Genomic DNA, 18,038 nt, shown 5'->3' with positions numbered 1-18,038 from the left:
TTTTAATATTGTGTTTTCACTTTAAAAAATTGACTGATTTGGGGCTCCTTAGTGGCTCAGTCGGTTAAGCATCCAACTTCAGCTCAGGTCTTGATCTCGCAGTTTGTGGGTTTGAGCCCCACATCGGGCTCTGTGCTGACACCTCAGAGCCTGGAGCCTGCTTCAGATTCCGTGTCTCCCTTTCTCTCTTCTCCTCCCCCACTCATGCTCTGTCTCTCAAAGATAAATAAACGTTAATTTTTTTAAAATTGACTAATTATTATCAGCAAAGTGTGTGTTGTACATGGAAGTGAAAAAGTCCCAAGTGAGGCATTCCGATCTTGTCATCCCCTGTCCTCACAGAAGGTAAGAACCTAAGACTTCCCTTCTTCCAAGCTGAGATGCAATTATCAATTACCTTCTGTCTGAATTTGTGTTACTTGCAAGTTGCCCCTTGATGTAAATGAAGTATTGAAAAGTACCCTGAAGAAAACTAAAATGGAGTAAGGGGATGGTGGATGGGTAGAGTCTAGGGTAGCATCGCTAACTTTCATGGAAGCCTCTTTGGCTGCCAGCGATAGCATCCATCCGGTCTCCCATGCAGCAATAATTTATACCATATAAACCTCACAAAATCAAGAAAAGCATGAGAAGTTTTGTATATGTCAACACAGAGCAAGTTCTGTGTTCTATTTTTGATAGTTAGGTGCAACTTAACGGGGGTCACACTTTCACATGAGCTGGTTGATGCAGAAAGGAATTTATTAAAGGGCAATAAATGGCTTTCAGGCTGAAGACACAAGTTTAGACTGAATGGGGATGTTGGTTTTTTAAAGCCACCCCATATAACTGGGGCTCAAAGAGAACCGATGATCTTGCCAGCATCAGAAGCCTTGCCTAATTGGGAAACCCAAGCTATAGCTAGCTGCTGGCTCTAGATCAGTCAGCATCTACTAAAAGGCAACCAGCAAAGCGGAAGCCTCAAGCCCTGCTTCGTTTCCCACTGAATTCAGTGCAGGTTGTCCGCTGGCATCTGATAGGTGTGACCTAAACCACAAACCTAGGTCTAGGGAATTCTGGGAAATGTACCTCGCGACCCTCCACCTCTGTGATACAGGAAAAGACTAAAAACGAGGTCAGAATACATGCTGGGTGAGTTAATCTATGTATCCAACACACCACTTTCCCCAGATTATTCACTCACAGGGGTGCCTATTCTAGCTCTTCCCGTTCTCCAGTTGTTTTCGGAAAAGCTAAAGCTGAGGGTGATGGGAGTGGGGAGATGTCCACCCTCAGGCCCCACTGCCTCCCGGCTCTTTTAAACCAACAATGTGCTGTGTATGGTTTAAGGTTTGTTCAGCAATTGTGAATAAAGCTGGCATAAACATTCACATACAGGATTTTGTGAGAACATAAGGCTTTATTTCTCTTGGATAAATACTCAGGAGTGGCATGCTGAGATGGGTGGAAAGTATATGTTTAATGTTATTAGAAACTGCCAAACTGTTTTCTAAAGTGACTGTACGATATTGCTTTCCAACCAGCAAGTTAGTGGAAAAAAAAAGATTGCTTAGTTCTTTTTCCACTTATTTTGCAATGAATGAGAGTTCCAGATATTCCATACCATCACCAGTACTTAGTATTGCTAAAATTTGGTTGTAGCCTTTTCTTGTAGGTGTGTAGTGGTAACTGATTGTGGTGTTAATTTTCATTTGCCTTTAATTAATGATGAATGATGTTGGGCATGTATTCATGTGCTTTTATGCTATCCGTACATCTGTTTTGGTGAAACATTTTAAAAAATTGCACGTGTATTATTTCATTGGTTTTTTTCCTGCTAGTGAGTTATGAGAGTCTGATTTGGTCTGAATGCAAGTGTTTTATAAGATATGTGTCTTACAAATACTTTCTCTTAGTCTGTGGCTGGTCTTTACACACACACACACACACACACACACACACACACAGTTAAATATGTTAATTTCTTCATTTATTACAGTTAATGAACCGATCTTTTTCTTTTTTTTTCTAAATTTTTTTATTTGAGAGAGAGAGAGAGAGAGAGAGAGTGCTAGCGGGGGAGGGATAGAGAGTGGGAGACAGAGGATCCGAAGCAGGCTCTGTGCTGAAGGCAGAGTGCCCAGTGCAGGACTCAAACTCACAGGCTGCAAGACCATGACCTGAGCCGAAGTTGGGCGCTTAACTGACTGAGCTTTCTAGGAGCCCCAGTGAGCCAATTTTGATGCATTATTAACTACATTCTGTAGTTTACATTGAAACACACTCTCTGTGTTGTATTGTTATATGGGTTTTGACAAATGCCTAATATCACATGTCCATCAATATGGTATTGTACAGAAGAGTTTTGCCACTCTAAAAATCTCCTGCGCTTCATTTTTTTTATCCCACCTTCATACTTCTGAAACCCCTAACAAACAGCGATCTTTTTACTGTCCCTAGAGTTTGCCTTTTGCACACACACATAAATTTCATCAAGACAGGAAAAACAGCAGATTACCAGCTGTGTTCAGATTGGCTTCTTTCACTTAACAATATGCACAAAGGTCAGGTGGATCAGCACAGATGTGGGAGTCCTCTCCCTGCCAAGAGAGCCCTGAACAAAAGACTCCTGCAGTTTTATTGAACTGGGGCATGGGAAGGGGAGTTAGGAGTACTGAGAGTGGAGAAAAATGTCTTAAAGGGTCCCTCTGCACCCCCATAAGGAGGCTTTGGCTGAGGTGCCTGCAGAAGGTCTTGGCTTAAGGACCCAGATCAAGAGACCTTCAGAATGAAGGCACCAGGCTAGGAATGCAAGTATCCATAAGAACATGGCTGCCCGGGGGAACCTGAATCCTTGACTGCAATGCCCTTCAGAGATGGCAGAGGCTGGAGGAAGGAGGGCAGTTCTCCCCTCAGAGGCCTGTCAGATAGAGCTTTGGTCACTGCCCGTGGGTAGGCCTGAAAAATCACAACTAGATTTTTTTGGTCAAATGCCAGGTCCTCAGAAGATTTCATTCATTTTTGTTTCAATATGCTATTCCCTGATGACATATGATGGTGAACATCTTTCGGGTGCTTATTTGCCATCTGTAAATCTTTGGTGAGGTGTCTGTTCAGATCTTTTGTCCATTTTTATTTATCGACATTTACTTATTTATTTATTTATTTGAGAGAGAGCAAGAGCTCAAGCTGGGGAGGGGCAGAGGGAGAGGGAGAGAAAATCTCAAGTAGGCTCCACACCCAGTATGAGCCTGATGCTGGGCCCTGTCTCACCACCATGAGAGCATGACCTGGGCTGAATTCAAGAATTGGACTCTTAACCAGCTGAGCCACTCAGGCACCTCTATCACTTTTAAATTGAATAATTTCTTTAAAATTTTTGAGTTTAAAGATTCTTTGTATATTTTAGGTATAGGCCGTTTATTAGTTATGTGTTTTTCAAACATTTTCTCCCACTCTGTGGTTGTCTTTTCATTTTCTTAAGAGTGTTTTTTGGGGGCGCCTGGGTGGCTCAGTCGGTTAAGCGGCCGACTTCGGCTCAGGTCATGATCTCGCGGTCCGTGAGTTCGAGCCCCGCATCAGGCTCTGTGCTGACAGCTCAGAGCCTGGAGCCTGTTTCAGATTCTGTGTCTCCCTCTCTCTCTGACCCTCCCCCGTTCATGCTCTGTCTCTCTTTGTCTCAAAAATAAATAAACGTTAAAAAAAAAAGAGTGTTTTTTGTCAGAACAGATGTTTTTGATTTTAATAAAGTGCAACTTTACTTTTCTTTTTTCTTTCGTGGATTCGTCTTTTGGTGTTGTAACTAAAGCTTCTTTTCACCAGACCCAAGGACACATAGAGTTTTCTCCTGTGTTATCCTCCAAAATTCTTGTAGTTTTATATTTTACTATTAGATATATGATCCATTTGAGTTAAATTTTATAAAATGTGTAAGGCCTTTGTCTAGATTCATTCCTTTTTCTTTTGAACATCCAGTTGTTACAGTACCAATTGTTACAGCAACAAGAACAAACAAAAACAACACAACAGTGAAAACTGCCCTTTCTTCATTGAGTTGCCTTTGCTTTTTTGTCAATGATCAGTTTCATATGGGTCTACTTCTGGCTTGTTTTCATTAATCTTTTTTCTATCCTCTTACTGGTATCATGGTGTCTTGATTACTGTAGCTTTGTAGCAGGTCTTGAAGTTGGTTAGTGTTGGTTAGAATAAAGTTTGACTTTATTCTTCAGTATTGTGTGTTGACTGTTCTGGTTTTTTTGGTTGTTGTTTTGTGTTTTTGTTGTTCTGACACAAATTTTAGAATCAGTTTGCAAATATCCACAAAACACCTGGAATTTTGATTGGGATTTATTTGAATCTGTATATGAACCTGGGAAGAACTAACATCTTAACAATATTGAGTCATCCTATCCATGAATATGGAATACTTCCTTTTACTTAGATCTTTTTTGATCTTTCTCAGCAGAAATTTGTGGTTTTTCTTATATTGATCTTGTACATGATTTGTTAAGTTTATACCTAAGTATTTGATTTTTGGAGGGTGCTAATGGAATTATTTAATTTGTTTCAAGTTATATTTCTGGGCAAAGAGTTGTTTATAATATTTCCTTCTTACCATTTTAATGTCCATGGGACCAGTAGTGATGTCTCTCTTTCATTTCTGATGTTAGTGATTTATTTCTTCTCTCATTTTTCTCTTGGTTACCCTGGTTACAGGTTTATAAATTTATTGATTTTTCTAAAGGGCAATTTTATTTGTTTGTTTGTTTGTTTCATTGGATTACTCCTTTGATTTTCTGTTTTCAGTTTCATTGGTGTCTGTGATAATTTTTATGATTTTCTTCCACTTGTTTTGGCCTTATTTTAAACTTTTTTTACTCTAAATTTGTCTCTTTCTTTTTTTAAAATTTTTTAATGTTTATTTTTGAGAGAGAGAGAGAGAGAGACAGAGCATGAGCAGGGAAGAGGCAGACACACACACACACACACACACACACACACACACACACACAGAATCCAAAGCAGACTCCAGGCTCTTGCTGTCAGCACAGAACCTGATGCAGAACTTGAACTCATGAACTGTGAGATCATGACCTGAGCCAAAGTTGGACACTTAACTGACTGAGCCCCCCAGGCACTCTTCCTCTAAATTTCTAAGGTGGAAGCTTAGGTTGTTGATTTTAGGCATCTTCTAACATAAGCATTTAATGCTATGCACTTCCTTTTAAGCACTGCTTTTGCTGCTTCAACAAATTTTGTTAATTAGTATTTTTTTGTTGTTTTACTTCAAAATATCTTAAAATATGCCCTGAAACTTTTTTTTTCCACTCATGTGGCATTTAGAAGTGTGTTGTTTAATATCCAAATATTTTGGTATGTTCTGGACATCTTTCTGTTACTGATTGATGATTTAATCCATTGTGGTACGAGAATTCCTTCTCCTTCTCCTCCCCCTCCCCCTCCCCCACCTCCTTCTTCAATAGATATGAGTTTCTGATTTATATTTTTTTCCTTATCCCTGAGGAATTTTTTTGACATTTCTCACAAGATAGAACCATTGTTAAAAATTCCTTTAGTTTTTGTTTTTCTGAGAAACTCTTTATTATTCCCTTCACCATTGAAGGATAGTTTCACTGAATGCAGAATTCTAGGTTGGTGTTGTTTGCTTGTTTTTCTCTCAACATTAAATTTTCCATTCCATTTTCTTCTTGTTTGCATGGAAGCTGATGAGAAGTCTGATATAATTATTATCCTTGCTCCTCTATAGGTCAGGTGGTCTTTCTTTTCTCTTTGCCTTTTTCAAGACTTTTTATGTATCTTTAATTTTCTGAAATTTGAATATAATGTACCTAGTTAAATTGGGGTGGGGGACTTTTTGGCTTCTTTCAAGATTTTTTTCTGTATGTTTAATTTTCTGAAGTTTGAATATAATATACCTAGTTAGATTGGGGTGGGAGACATTTATCCTGCCTGTTCTCTGACCTTTGGTCTGTGTTTTGGTATTCATCATTAAATTTGGGAAATTCTCATCATTGTTGCTTTCAGTAGTTTTTGTTGTTTTCTTTTCTCTTTTTCTCCTTCTTCCGGTAGTTCCATAATGTGTATGTTACATATTGGAATTGTTCCAGAGTTGTTTTGTTTTGTTTAAATCTGATTTTCCATTTGCATTTCAGTTTTGGAATTTTATACTGACCCATCTTTAAGGTCATGCTTCTTTTTTTGGCCATGTCTATAGTGAGCCTATCAAAGGAATTCTTCATTTCTATCACAAATTTCTAGCATTTTCTTTTTCTTTTTTCAGTTTCCATCACTGTGCTTACCTTATTTATTTTTGCATGTTGTTTTTTTCCATTAGAGCTCATAATATATTAATCATAGTCATTTTATTTGATTTATTTTTAATGTTTATTTATTTAATTATTTTTGAGAGAGAGAGAGAGAGAGCACGCATGCGCACGCCCGAACATAAGCATGAGTGGGGGAGGGGCAGAGAGCAGGAGACACAGAATCCGAAGGAGGCTCTAGGCTCTGAGCTGTCAGCACAGAGCCTGACACAGGGCTCAAACCCAGGAACTGTGAGATCATGACCTGAGCCAAAATCAGATGCCTAACCAACAGAGCCACCCGGGTATCCTATAATCATAGTTATTTTAAATTCCTTAACTGAGAATCCAAAATCTGGGTTTGGTTCTGATGCTTTCTTTGTCTCTTCAGACCGTGTTTGTTGTTGTTGTTGTTATTTGTTTTTCTGCATTTTAGCATGCTTGTAATTTTTATTGAAATTTGGTTGTGATATACAGTAAAACCTTGGGTTGAGAGTAACTTGTTCTATGAGTGTTCCACAAGGCAAGCAAACATTTCTAATAAATTTTAACTTGATAAATGAGCAATGTGTTGCAGTACAAGTAGACTGTGACGCCATATGTCACATGATCACAACTGAGCCAATGTTTCTTGAAATTCGCCTTGATATGTGAGTGCTTTGGATTACAAGCATATTTTTGTAATGAATTATGCTCACAAACCAAAGTTTTACTGTATTTGGCAATAGAATCTGAGGTAATCAGGTTTTTAGTATGAAATTCATGTGAATTTACATAGGAACTTTGTGTTTAATTTCTATGGCAGCAGATGTTCCCTCTAGTTTTCGTGTTATATTTCTTTTTTGTTTGTTTTCTCCTCTGTTGTATTGGGCTTTCCCTATGAATTCATTCTTAAATAGGGTCTGTGTCTTACAGCTCATTCAGTTGTAATTCATTGTTGTACTGTTGCATGGTTGATGTGGTATAAGATGTTGGAGAGGGGAAACATTCCCAGGGCCATGACCTAATAAAACATTTATTTGCCTGTAAAAGAAAAAAGCAAAATATTCCCTCCTCTTACAGGAGATAGGAAAGCTACAGCACTATGGAATTTTCGAAATGCCCATCTTCCAGGTCTAGTAAGGCTCTGGTAAAAGTAGCTTTTCCTGGAGGGGATGCTTTTGTCATAGTTATTTTCCTCTGGGCATATCTCAATATGGTTATTTTTCCCTTCTCTATCTGATACAAGAGGAGATTTTTCTCTGAATTTCAGCAGAAGCACCTGATGGGGTTCCTGAAGGCAAAACCCAAAAAGTGGGGGAACTCCCTTAGAACTGTCTCCCAGGATTTTTTAACTCTCAGCCTTCAGGAATTCATCAATTGCCATTTAAGTGTAATGGCAGCTTCTATTTCCAGTAAGCTGGTCTCAGCTATGATTCTAGTTTTGAGGTGGTAGTTTGTCTTCAATTACCTGATGGACCTAAGAAAAGTCATATTCTGTTTGTTGGTTTGTTTGTTTGTTTGTTTGTTTGTTTGTTAGGCTTTTTTTTTCTCTTATTTTGAGAATAGAAATAATGGCTTTCAAGCACTTTACATGACTCAGTTGAAACTGGAATCCTCTGGATTGTCTTTTTATTTTATTATTTTTCATCAGTGTCTTTCAAAGTTTTTTTTTTTCCTTTTCTTTTCTTTTCTTGCTTCTCTTTTCTTTCTTTCTTTGATGAAATTGAATATATATTATACTTTTGATGTCGATCTAAGAAATCTTTGTGTACCCAACGTGACAAGAACTTTCATTCCTTTTTTTCCCCCAGAAGTCATGGTTTTAGGGTTTGCATTTAGGTTTACAACCTCTTTAATATTAATTTTTTATATGGCATGAGGTATCACTTGAGGCTACTTATTTCTTTCTTTGTATCTGGGTTTCTAATAGTTTCAGTACCGTTTGCTGAACAGGCTGTATAATTTCTTCTTTGAATTGCCTTTGTAACTATTGAGACTATTCTAAGCTTCTCTCTTCTGTTCCATTTATTTATATTTTTATCTTTTATCAATACCACACTGTCTTGAATCAGGCATTCTTATAATTTTGCTTATCTGTCAGAGTGATTTTGGCTATTCCAGTATTCCACTTCTTTTCACCTGGTGGAAAAGGCAATTAGAAAATTCTATCCTGCTCTATCCTTTCTTTCTCATGTGGGGGTGGGAGGATAAAAGGCCAATAAATGTTTCTTTTTTAAAATTTGTTTCAAGTTTATTTATTTATTTTGAGAGAGAGCGAGGAGTGAGAGAGGTAGAGAAAGAGTCCCAAACAGTGTCCATGCTGTTAGCACTGTGTCCAATGTGGGGCTGGTCTCACAAATCATGAGATCATGACCTGAGCTGAGATGAAGAATCAGGAAACTTAACAGACTGAGCCATCCAGGGGCCCCAGCCAATAAATGTTTCTTAAAGTCCCAGCCCATTCCTTTATCCACTTTAAATGGAAAAAAGAAAACCAGAAACTCAGATTTAATCATAAGATTATGGAAATATTTCAATAGGAATGCGAGTGGATATCCTTACCTATTCCCTATGTTAAGGAAATAGCATGGAGTCTTTCCTGTTCAGTATGACGATAGCTGAAGGTTTGTTTGTAGATTCTTTATCAGGTTGAGAAAGCTGTCTCTATTTTCAGTTTTCTAAACGTTTTGCCTGAAAGGGACACTGACTCTTGTCAGAAGCTTTTCCTGTAGTGATTGAGATGATATATTTAGTTTTCTTTAATTTGTTGATGTGGGGAATCACATTAATTGGTTTCTGAATGTCAAAGCAACATTGCATTCCAAAGATAAATGATTCTTGGTCTTGGCGTATTATCTGGTGTATATATAGCTGGGCTTGATTTGTTCATATTTGGTTGATAATTTTTATATGTATGTTCATGAGAAATATTTATCTATTATTTTCTTTACTAATAATATCCTTAACTTATTTTGACGTCAGTCTCATAAAGTGGCTTGGTAGTATTTCTTCTTTTACTGTTTTATAGAGAATTTTGTGAAGAATTAGTAGTCATTTCTTAAATATTTTGCAGATTCAAGAATGAAATGATCCAGACCTTAAGTTTCAAGGTCTGTAAAAGGTCTGAGATTTATGCTACTTGCAAGATAATAAGTTATATTGACAGTTTCATGGATGCTGGTAGAAGACATGCAAATCTTGGCTCATAGATGGAGCATAATTCATGTCTCATGATAATAGTAGGCATGATTATCATCATTTTTGCCTCAGTTTTTCGAGCCCAGTTCCTACAGGATGACACAAAGAGATCAGAGGAGCCCTGGACTGGAAATAAATTTCATTATAGGAGACAGCTGAGTTTAGGGGATTTAAAATTTTCTAATGGGCAGGACACATGCTTATCCTTTGGTCTGGAGAAAACATTGGCCCTAGCTTTCAATACTATTGGCCCTACAAAGATCCTTGACAACATTGTGTAGATAAAATGGGTAATCAGTGCCTTATTCCAAGACATGTAGATATGCAAGAAATACAAATTCAACAATTACAAATTCAATTTCTCTAATAGGAAGAGTATTATTCATATTAGCTATTCCATTTTGAGTGAGCTTTGGTAGTTTCATTTTTTTTTTTAAGAAAATAGTCCATTTCATATACTTGAATCAATTCAGTTATATGAATTGTTAAACTACTGGGCATAGAGTATTTTTTTAATGTTCTTTTTTTTTTTTATTCTTTAAACTTACAGAATTTGTAATGATTTCCTCTTTTTTATTCCTGTTATCAGTAATTTGTATTTTCTCCTTTTTTTATTCATCAATCTGGTTTAAGATTAATCAATTACATTGATCTTTTCAAAGAACTGTGTTTCATTTAATTGATATTTCTTAATTTTGGCTCTGAAATTTCATTGACTTATGTTTCTGTTTTTTGTGTTTTGTTTTTTGTTTTTGTTTTTGTTTTTTGTTGTTTTTTTTTTTTTGCTGTTTAATTCCCTATGTTTGCTTTGTGTTTAATTTGCCTCTTTTTAAATAGATTCTTAAAATGGATTATTGATTTGAGACCTTTCTTCTTTCCTGATAAAAACATATAATACTGTAAATTTCTAAGCATCGGCTTAGCTATATTCTACAAATTTTATTATGTTTTGTTTACATTTTTATTCAGTTCCAAATATTTTAAAACTTTTCTTGATCCATGAATGCCTTCTTCTTTGCCCTATGAGTTTTGTATATATTCCAACTGGTTCTATGATAAGCTTTCCCATTTTATGTTTCATTTATTTAACTTTCCATTTTTATTTTTTATTCCCTTACTCCATTCTTGATAACATTGTTTGGCTATATAGCCCAAGTCACTAATTCTCTCTTTAGTTAACCTACTGGGTTTTTATTTTACCAGTTTGTAGTTTTTAATTATGGAAATTAAAATTTTTCTTAAGTCTATTTATTTCTCATGGTGACTCTTCTCACCATCCCTATAATTTATTTTATTGCTTCTTTAAACTTTTATATAATTATTTTTCTCTATGGGATAATAACAATCTTGGCAAATCTTTAGCAATCCAATATTTTACTGTTCATCTATCTTGACTTTCAGTAGTTATCTTCTCAGATGATGCTGTGCTTTGCTTAGGGTGTGTGTGTGTGTGTGTGTGTGTGTGTGTGTGTGATCATGAGAGGTTTTAATCACTGGAAATTCTGTTGACTAACTTGGGGATACTTTGGAAAGAGAGTTTGACTTTGCTCTGAGGCCCTAACTCTTTTTTTTTTTTTTTATTAGCGTTTGTTTGTTTATTTTGAAAGTAAGTGTGAGTGCATGCAAGTGGGGGAGGGGCACAGAGAGAAGGAGAGAGAGAATCCCAAGCAGGCTCCATGCTGTCAGCACAGAGCCCAACACGGGGCTTGATCCCACAAACCACGAGATCATGACCTGAGCTGAAACCTAAGAGTCAGGCGCTTAACTGACTGAACCACCCAGGTGCCCCATGAGTCCCTAACTCTTTATATTATTATCATTTTTCTTTTTGAGGCCCTTCTCCTGGAGGCTATTTCCAATTCTTGGTCCTGTGTGTTCCTACTTTGCCTCTCAGTCACAGACTTCTGGGTTTCTGGTCCACTTTACTCCTCATCCCCACCCATATAGAATGGGGTTTTCTTATTTGTTGCTTTTGGAGGTGTGGGGAGACCAACAATGCTACCGAGAGTGTGTCCAATCTGGGAGTCTAGTAGTGGATTAGGGATAGCTATTCATACATTAGTAAGCATAGGGAGCACCAGTTAGTATAATCATTATATATTACTCACTTGAATTCACAATGATCCAAACTTATTTTTAAGAGATTTCTTAACTAGTCTACTCACCCAGGGCTCTCTCTTCCACATGACTACCAATGAGAAAATTCATTGTATTGTGTCCCTAATTAAAATCTATATTGACGCCCATGCTTGCAGAATAAAACCCAGGCTCTCCAGCATAGCATTTAAGTCCTTTTATCATCTGTTTCAAGTATATCTTCTTAAACATTATCCTCCTCTCCCACTTTTCTCTATAACCACATGGGTTGCATCAGAGCATTCTAAGTTCTACTGAATATGCTGTAGTCTTTTATCAGCTATTATTCTTGGTTGTTTCTTCTTTCTACACCATCCTTTTTCTGTTGAACATCAGGTACATTTGTTTCTTCCTTCAAACTCCTATACAAACAGGTGCACTTCTGTGAAGGCTTATCTAAGTTTCCCTTTGTAAGAAACATGTTATCTCTCCCTTTTCTTCCATACACTCAGAGCCATTTCTTTATGCCCTGTTCATGGTTTTAAAGTTAATTTTTTATTTGTCTATTTTGCCTTATTGATGATGATATTGTTAAGAATGGAGTGAGTATCTGCAGAGTTTAACCATCAGTATATGCAGGTGGGTAAAAAAAAAAAAAATCCTATGGCACAGCCATTGATAGTATGTATCCAGATAGAAACAGTATGTTATATGGAAGGTGTCCCATAATTGAGGTAACAAAATACATTTTGAGTTACACGTATTACCACTTATTCTCTGGCCAAATCCAAATGTTGACTACATTAAGGTTTACTTTTACAATCTACAGAAAAGTAAACACTAACTTCCACTGAAATATATTAGGTATATAACATTTTCCTACTTTGAGGAACATTATGAGAAAAGGGCTCTGAGAAACACAATGTGTGTATAATGAAAAGTGTCTTTTAAGATTGTTGTTTATCGCTGTTACTTCGTGTCTTATTTGAGAAGGACAGAAAATTCTGTTTTTTAAATCAAGAATGATTAGTCGATCCCAAAAAGCTAGTTTATTACTCCTTATATCCTCTGACTCATACATTGTGTTTCCCTCTGCTTTATTTTCTAGAAATTTCTTATTTTTTTATGTGTGTAACAAATTTCTCAGAACTGTATTGGTCATTCTGGCATGGATTTTATTTAACTTTACCTTTACATTAATATACTTTTCTTTATTTTCCCCTTGACTTTATGCTTGTAATAATCATGGTCATCATGTTATATTGTGTATATTATTACAAATCCCTCCAAATACTTTTTGGAATTATGAGACTTTATCACTCATTAAATTAATTAGTTCTTTTAGGTTACTCATACAGTTATGATAAGTAACTAAATAGGAGTAAGTGAAAATGCATCGAAAATTATTGAGCCTTTATTTATAAAAAGCTATTATTTCATACCATAGTTAATGGTGGTATACCATTGTCAGTGATTTATAAGGAAATTAGAGTCAAACAGAGACTTAATCTAAACAATAATTTGTATATATGACCTCTTTTTAAAACTAATAAATTATTGAATAATTTTTAATTAGGCAAATTCTCAGAGTGTGGAACATTATTATCATTATTATTATTAAAAATCTGTACTTTTACCTAGCACCAAATCCATGCCTATAATAAAAGTCTATGGGGGTGCCTGGGTGGTTCAGTCAGTTGAGTCCTACTCTTGATTTTGGCTCAGGTCATGATCTCACAGTTCATGACTTCAAGCCCCTCATTGGGCTCTGTGCTGACAATGCGGAGCCTGCTTGGTATTCTCTGTCTCCCTCTCTCTGCCCCTCCCTGTTCACACCTTCTCTCTCTCTGTCCAAAAAATAAGTAAACATTAAAAAAAAAGCCATCGCTTACAAAAATAGTGTATGGATGCATTTTTAAAAATCTCCCACCTTCCCCAAAGAGAGCTACATTGAGGTTTCTACACGGGATTCTTACCTACTGTAGTATAGAGTAAATAGCATGGATTATCATCTCGCTCAAATTAGTTGAAGCTGAAATATAGTGTACTCGACTATGAAATCCTGCAAATGTACCAGCAACTAGGTTGGAGGAGGGATTATATTACGTAATGTGTTCTTACTAGACATTCATTAAGTATTACTTTTATTTTCTTTCCTTAGATAAATTGAGAACTATATGAATAAATAGAATTTATATGAGCACCCTCTTAAGTTTGGCTTGTTTTCTAAAAGACCTCTAACAACATTTGGCTCAAAAATCTGTCATTTCATTGATTTGCCTAAGTGTTTCATCTCCAGTATGCTTAATCCTCAAAAAATTCCTCTTTGTTCCCTCAGCTTCTCTCACCTTACAGGGGAAAATGACAACAACAACAACAACAAAAAAAAAAAAAAAAACAGTGATTGACTTAATTTTTATTTTGGTGTAAAAGACTATGTTCCTTACCCTAAAAAGTTAAAGATTTCTTTTCTCTGTAATTTTACAGGATGTGTTTTATACTTCCTGTAGATGAAAATAGAAAATTAGAAAATAAACCACTTCTTTATAGGAAGTTATAAAAAAAAACTCTAGATGCACCAATTAAAATATGCCTAAATCAGTTGTACATTTATCTAAATTACAAACATGTTCAACAGCCACTCTCATTTTAGAATGTTCACTTTTAATCTTTGACATGGATACACATCAATTCAATCAAACTGCATAATTTATTTTATCAGAGATTTTCTATCTTTGCCTGCCGGCTACATAGAACCTAAATTAGAATTTTTCAAATTATACAATGGATATTCTCACTTGCAAAGATATTTAAAATTTTTTGGCTATCCAAAAATCAGTTAGTAGATACAGAATTTACATGAAATTATTCTGTGGCTGCTTTCTCAATATTATAGAATGGTATACAATTATTTCTAAAATAGTTCTTTTCTATTTTAGTTATGCTACTTAAATATTATGTCTTCAGTTTTCAGTGTCAATTAAACATGACTGTATGTGCTTATAAATTTTAATGTCTAATTAAATTTCGATGTTCAAAACTTCATTATTCAATTCTGAGATCTATGAATCAACAAGAACTTGCTAATAGTGCCAAGAAAGAAAATAGTATTAGTGGAATCGCTAACGTAGATGTAAATGCTTATTCACACACATTCAAATCAATTTAACTAACTTTTTTTTTTCTCGTAAGCCTCATGGATCCAAGGTACTGCTTTCCTCACGTTGATGAATTACAGCAGCTTTTCTCAATTAGGGACCAGTTTTGTCCCCAAGGGTACATCTGGCAATTTCTAGAGACATCTTTGGTTAGAAGGTGGGATGTCCATGAGGTGGAGGACAGCATCGTTGCTGAACGTCTGAGCCTATACAGGATATGCCCCTTTCCCTAACAAAGAATTATCCAATCCAGAATGTCAACATTGCCAAGATTGAGAAACACTGCCTCACAGTCTATTAGAGAAGATGATGTAGACATCCAAGTAACTTTTTTTTTAACAATAATTACCAACTGATTCATCCAAAGAGGTCTTCCATTTAGCTTCCCTAATTTATTTATGATTATGATTGCTATTGCTATTTTTTTAAGTAGGCTCCATGCCCAATATGGGGCTCAAAGTCACAACCCTGAGATCAAGAGTCGCATGCTCCACTGACTGAGCAGGTGCCCCATTTACCTTTCCTAATTTAATCTTCACCTTAACGTGATTTTACCTTCACTTCCTTGTCAGTACTATGTATTTTTATTGTTTCATTTTTAAAAAGTTTTAATGTTTATTTATTTTTGAGAGAGAGAGAGAGATTGACAGAGCATGAGCAGGGGAAGAGCAGAGAGGGAGACACAGAATTTGAAACAGGTTCCAGGCTCCAAGCTGTCAGCACAGAGCCTGATGTGCGGTTCGAACTCACGAACTGTGAGATAACCTGAGCCAAATTCAGACATTTAACCGACTGAGCCACCCAGGTGTCCCCCAAGTCAGGACTATTTAAATAATTTTATAGACATATGAGAAATCTATATCTCATTTAGAGAATACTAACAATAGTCAATCACTTCATTCAAAACCAATGTTAAAATAACCACAGAACTATTGGAATTTTAGCCACATGCTACAAGTGATGGTAATGTCACATTTATCTTAGTTCCATAACTAGATATGAATAATACAGTAGAGCAGATAATTCACCAACTAGCTGTGTTTGTAAACAGAGAAGGAATGGACTGCCACAGTGAGTCCCAAGGTTCACTATCAGGCTAAAAAACAATTAACTTTCTGAATATTTACTGTTCTGTGTACTTTCTAACACATTTTGGTAAATACAATCTCATTAATTCGAGCTACTACCCTGTGAAATAGAAATACTACATGCATTTCATACTGGGAAAATAAAGCCTAAGAAATATGGCAGAATAACACAGAATCCGTCAGCACACTGGGTTTGTATCCTAAATGTGCCTTGTCCTGGTTACAAAGTAATGCTCTGCCTGGCTGCTTGTGATCTCTTCCTATTTTTTTCTCAGAGATGAAATACTTTAGTGTCTGGGCCAATAGAGAATACTCCATAGTAACGATTATAAACTTAAAACAGTACATAAGTAATTTCCAAGGGCTAGTATATAAATTATAAGTTTTGAAGACTAAGTGTAATGTAGTTAAAATGTTGTGCTTATTAGGAATGGCTTTGGCTCGGGGCGCCTGGGTGGCTCAGTCGGTTAAGCGTCCCACTTCGGCTCAGGTCATGATCTCGCCGTCCGTCAGTTCAAGCCCCGCGTCGGGCTCTGTGCTGACAGCTCAGAGCCTGGAGCCTGTTTCAGATTCTGTGTCTCCTTCTCTCTCTGCCCCTCCCCTGTTCATGCTCTGTCTCTCTCTGTCTCAAAAATAAATAACGTTAAAAAAAAAAATTAAAAAAAAAAAAGGAATGGCTTTGGCTGCAATTAATACAAAAACTTGCTAATAGTGGTCTAACCAATAAGGATTCCTCCCATCATGAGACCACATGAGGCAGTTCTTCTCATTCTAGTAGGAATTGCAGTCATTCATTCTCTTGGCCTTTTTGTCATGGTCGGAAGCTGTCTGGAGAATCTGCAAGCGTTATTTTGTCTGTCACGCTACAGAAAGCAAAGAAGAGAGAAGCATGGCGGACTTTATTTTTTATGATGAATTTTTGGGGGATATAAAGCAAAAGAGCTTTTCTGGAAGCCCTAACTAGACTGGCTTTACATTTTATCGGCCAGAAATAGGCCACACAGTTGTCTTTGGTTGCAAAGGAGGCTAATCGTTCTTTGAGTTCTTTCAAGAACTGGTTGAGAAATCTCTTAATGAGCCAATGAAAAGTGGCACTACAAATTTTATAGTTAAAAAGCAATTTCACGTGTTTCATTTCATTTGCTGTATATCTATAATAAAAATAACAACAGATTATTATGTAAGTGTCTTGAATCGTATGCATTTATATAAGTTAACAATGATAGTTAATTCTTTTTAAGCATTGGATCTGCTCCAAGTGTCATATGTGTAATTCTTATAATGCTACAAGCTGGGTAAATTTACTGTGTCTGTTTTAATACACATCTGTTTTATAGGGGAAAGAATTTAGGTTTAGTGAGATTAAATAATTTGCTAAGGTCAAACAATGGCTCAGAAAAGGAATGGAATACAAGTCCATTATTCGACTAACTTCAAAGCTGAAATATTAATAATTACATAACTATTGTGATTTTTACACAACTCATCCTTTTCTTTCTCCATTTATTAGGCCTATAGATACATATTAATATTACCATGGAATATTGACTTTAATATCATTTACGCTTTGTTCATCATCAGTACCACTCATGGTGACTTTACATTTGAAGTCGGAGATTCTGGACTTTGCTTCCCGATATTGCTATCCCTTTGTCCTAACTCCCCTATTTTCCTGTCCACACTTCCATACCTCTGCTCTACCGTCTCCACTGAACACCTGTGTGGCCTTCTCTCCATCTGCCTTTTCCATGTCCCTGTTTCGAGCCCTTTGCACCAAAAGAAGTGCCTGTTCTCTTTCAGAATCCTTGAATATTCATTTTTGCCTCTTGTTAAGATCTGTAGGTAACTCAATATTAGCCATAACCTGGAAACTCTGTTCAATAAGAATATAGACTCCCCAGGGCTGTCTCAGAATGATTACTATGTTATCAGCAGATGCTGGAGAGACTCAAGCCGTGAATGATGGGGCTGTAGAGAGGGAGAAGGAGATCGAGACTGGGAGCCAGCCTCTAGGACTTGGGAGCTGTAAATCTAATGACTGTCATTTAACACATATTTGAATAAATAAAAATATGAAGAAAAGATAAACTAGCGGGTGAAATATATCACATTTGATACTAAGGTGTTAATTTATTCTTTAAACAAATAGCAAATCAGTGGATCTACTACATACTTAATGAATTTGGCTTATAGAAAACCAGAAGTGTGATTTGTAGATAGAAAATGAAGGTAAC

This window comes from Panthera onca, chromosome D4 (genome assembly GCF_046562875.1).
Source record: "Panthera onca isolate mPanOnc1 chromosome D4, mPanOnc1 haplotype 2, whole genome shotgun sequence".
NCBI lineage: Eukaryota > Metazoa > Chordata > Mammalia > Carnivora > Felidae > Panthera > Panthera onca.
This window is presented reverse-complemented; position numbering follows the sequence as displayed.